Here is a 4,315-nt window from a genome sequence, read left to right as displayed (position 1 = left end):
CAGATATAAAAAACAAAGTTGCACTCTGTAGTGATAAAGCATGTAGATATGAAATATCTGAAATATGAATAGCATTACTGCTCTGGATAATAAGAAAAAAATGGAGGGCCAGGGACCATACCCCTTGAAATCTTAGTCAACAATTAGCCTATCGGTGTCATATCTCTATGTATGTAGCGCGGGGGTTATTGTTTTATATGGCAGTGGCCATGGTTGTAGGGACAGAGAATAACTGTAACAGCAACGAAAGATTACAAGACTTGTGCTCAGGTTTATTGTCAGTAACTTGCTGATTGCCATATATCAGTTATTGCATTTATACTTGCTGACCTGTAAATAGTTAATAAATAAGTTGCTGCACTCTACCATGGAGTCTGCAATCTCTGTGTCCTTGTGCAAGTTATGCTTAATCAGAGCCAGCTTAAGAGCACAGCTCCAGGAACAGTTTGTACGAAATTTGGGAATGATCCAGTGGAACTTAACAGTATCCAACATATTAGCACATACAAGGCAACGAGGCTGAGCACCAAGTAGATGCAGGCAATTCCAAAGTCATGGTTGACCAGCAGAATGCCTTGGCCATCTTGACTGGTGTTATTGTTTTTCAGTTTGCATTATTTAGTGTAAACATTTATGGGAGATAGGAAGGATGCCACCTGGACCTCTCTCATTGCCAATTTTGGACAACTTTCTCATGATCCATTAAGAAGGATTGGTGCCATATTTAACAAAGCTACATTTGTTACCACTATCATTTTTTTCTTTGTGGAGCTGCAACGTGATAATCACCATATAAGACAATAGCGTACAGGTCCATGTTCAAAATAAATGCTATCCTGGGCACAAACTTATTATTCCACCAATTATTTAATGGTAACACTTAGTCATGTATTAATTTGTATCCATTGAAAATGGATCTATTGCATATGAATCCACGGTAGACCAAATACCCCTATACCAAGAATATTAGTTCTAATCTGTATGGTAGGACCAGAGGCGTAGCTAGGGTTTTGGTTCGGGGGGGTGAAACTTCTGAGTGGGCCCCTAACCAGGTACCCTTGATTACAACTCGGTGACGCGCCCTAATAGTGGAGGAGAACCTCAGCAGATGACCGCGCTGTTACTGAAGATAATCTCTACTGTATATAAAGACCAACATGGATATTACCACCATATGGTCAGTGATAGATACCAGTCCTACAGAACATATAAGAGATCACAGCACAGTTACAGATGGTGACTTACCGCTGACGTTCTTTCTGATGACGATTGTTCATTTTTCCCGTCTGTTCCATCTGGCCCAGACCGACATGACAACTTCTTCCAGCCAGGACTCGACTGCAGAGAATACAACAAAGACACGTTTCCCTTCTCACTTTCCAGCCATCACCATCTATTCCCAACCTGCACAAACACCTCATCCTGCTGATACCCCAATACTGAGCCGCTGCTGCCGTATGTGTCCCTATTAGGCTGGTTTCACACTTGCGTTTTGATCTGCAGCGTTTAAAAAAAAAACGCAAGTGGTGAAAAAACGCATGTAAACGCGTGCAAACGCTGCGTTTTTTAGACGCATGCATTTTTGCATGCAGAAAAAAAACGCGGCGTTTTGACGCATTTACATGCGTTTTTTCCTGCGTTTGCGTTTTTGAAACGCATGCTGAGAAGTGTGTGACAGCTGCCAATCATCAAAATCAACTAGAAAACCCACTATTAATGGAATTAGCTAGGGTTAGGGTTAGGGTTAGGGTTAGGATCGCTAGGATTAGGGGTAGCTTTTTATTAGAAGAATTTCCGGGTCACCAGATCACTGATAAGCCACCCCCCACCATCAAGGTGATAAAGGGATCCAAACCCTAACCCTAACCCTACCCCTAACCCTAACCATAACCCTAGGGATCAAAACCCTAACCATAACCCTACCCCTAACCCTTACCCTAACCCTACCCCTAACCCTAAACCTAACCATAACCCTAGGGTTTCAAACCCTAAACCTAACCCTAACCCTACCCCTAACCCTAACCATAACCCTAGGGATCCAAACCCTAACCCTACCCCTAACCCTAACCCTAACCCTAAGGGTTAGGATCCTAACCTAAGGGTTAGGGTTAGGATCCCTAGGGTTAGGGTTAGGGTTAGGGTTAGGATCCCTAGGGTTACTAGGGATCCTAACCTTAGGGTTAGGGTTAGGATCCCTAATAACCCAAGGGTTAGGGTTAGGGTTTTCTTGTTTTTTTTTTGTGTTTTCTTGTGTTTTTCTATAGAAACGCATGCGTTTAAAAACGCATGCAAACGCATGTGCTTAAAAACGCATGCGTTTACATAGACAGCAATACATTTTTCTGCCATGAATAAACGCATGCGTTTTTTTGCGGCAAAAAAACGCCGCTAGAAATTACTACAGGTTGCATTTCTGCAACTAAACTCACGCATAAAAAACCGCATGCGTTGCCAAAAACGCGTCAAAATGCATGCAAAAAAAGCATGCGTTTTTAATGTTAAGTATAGAAAAAAAACGCATGCGTTTTTTAGCGCTAAAACGCAGCGGCAAAAAACGCAAGTGTGAAACCAGCCTTACTGCACCTGATACCCCAATACTGAGCTGCTGCTGCCGTACGTGCCCCTATTACTGCACCTGATACCCCAATACTGAGCCGCTGCTGCCATATGTGCCCCTATTACTGCACCTGATACCCCAATACTGAGCCGCTGCTGCCATATGTGCCCCTATTACTGCACCTGATACCCCAATATTGAGCCGCTGCTGCCGTATGTGTCCCTATTACTGCACCCGATACCCCAATACTGAGCCGCTGCTGCCGTATGTGCCCCATTACTGCACCTGATACCCCAATACTGAGCCGCTGCTGCCATATGTCCCTATTACTGCACCTGCTCTGTCTGTGCCCTCTAAATTCTAAAGCACCCCTTTATAATATAGTAATACTAGGTGCAAGCGCCCTAGAAAACAGTGCCCACATTTTGCCCCCTAGAAAGTAATAATGCCCTGTGTGCCCCTTTGATAATCACAGTAACCTGAGTTCCCCTATAACAATAAGTGCCCACTTTACATTTAAAAATGTCCCGAGTCTCCCCCCCTGTACAGCTCCCCTATACACAGTATGATGCTCTCTTATACACAGTATAATGCCCCCTCACTGCATAGTCCCACCCACACACTATACTGACTCTTTAGTAGCCCCCAAACTGTTTGATGGCTCCAACAATGTATAATGGCCCACTAGATAGCCTCCATATACAGTTGCAAAAAGCATCAAATAGTCCACAATATAGTATAATGCACTCCCCATAGGCAGACTCTATAGCATAAGGCAGCCCCCATAGGCAGACTCTATCATAAGGCAGCCCCCATAGGCAGACTCTGTAATAAGGCAGCCCCCATAGTCAGACCCTGTAATAAGGCAGCACCCCCATAGTCGGATTCTGTAATAAGGCAGCTCCCATAGTCAGACCCTATAATAAGGCAGCCCCCACAGTCAGACCCTGTAATAAGGCAGCACCCCCATAGTCAGACTGTGTAATAAGACAGCCTCCATAGTCAGACCCTGTGAAAAGGCAGCACCCATAGTCAGACCCAGTAATAAGGCAGTACCCCCATAGGCAGACTCTGTAGTATAAGGCAGCACCCCCATAGGCAGACACTGTAATAAGGCAGCACCCCCATAGGCAGACCCTGTAATAAGGCAGTACCCCATAGGCAGACTCTGTAATGAGGCAGCACCCATAGTCAGACCCTGTGATAAGGCAGCACCCCTATAGTCAGATTATGTAATAATGCAGCTCCCATAGTCAGACCCTGTAATAAGGCAGCACCCCCATAGTCAGACTCTGTAATAAGGCAGCCCCCATAGATCAATTCTCCCTGCTCTGCCGCAGAATGTAACTGCGCACGCCGATACAGTTACAGTAGCGTAGCTCTGGGTGGGCCCCCTCAGAGCACCAGGCCTGGGGCGCCCGCACCCTCTGCCCCCCCGGTAGCTACGCTACTGGTTAGGACCCATCAGTCACATCTGCTGATCTGGGAGCCACAGATAACATGATACCTGAGGCATATGACTACCACAAATCTTATAGCAATATAATTATATTAATTTATGTATTGAATTTTGGCTTTAGTCACTGTAAGGTAGTATCATCTTAGGTATTGTGACATTGCTATTGTGAAATTGTACAGTAAGCATTTGCAGTCTTTGGTGACTGGTGGCCACTCAGTATAACTTTTTTATTTAGCAACTAAACGAAAAAACTTGAAATACATGTCCATAACTATGCAGTGTGACGTCTATGGGCAGCT

The sequence above is a fragment of the Ranitomeya variabilis genome, chromosome 2, assembly GCF_051348905.1.
Source record: "Ranitomeya variabilis isolate aRanVar5 chromosome 2, aRanVar5.hap1, whole genome shotgun sequence".
Taxonomy (NCBI): domain Eukaryota; kingdom Metazoa; phylum Chordata; class Amphibia; order Anura; family Dendrobatidae; genus Ranitomeya; species Ranitomeya variabilis.
This window is presented reverse-complemented; position numbering follows the sequence as displayed.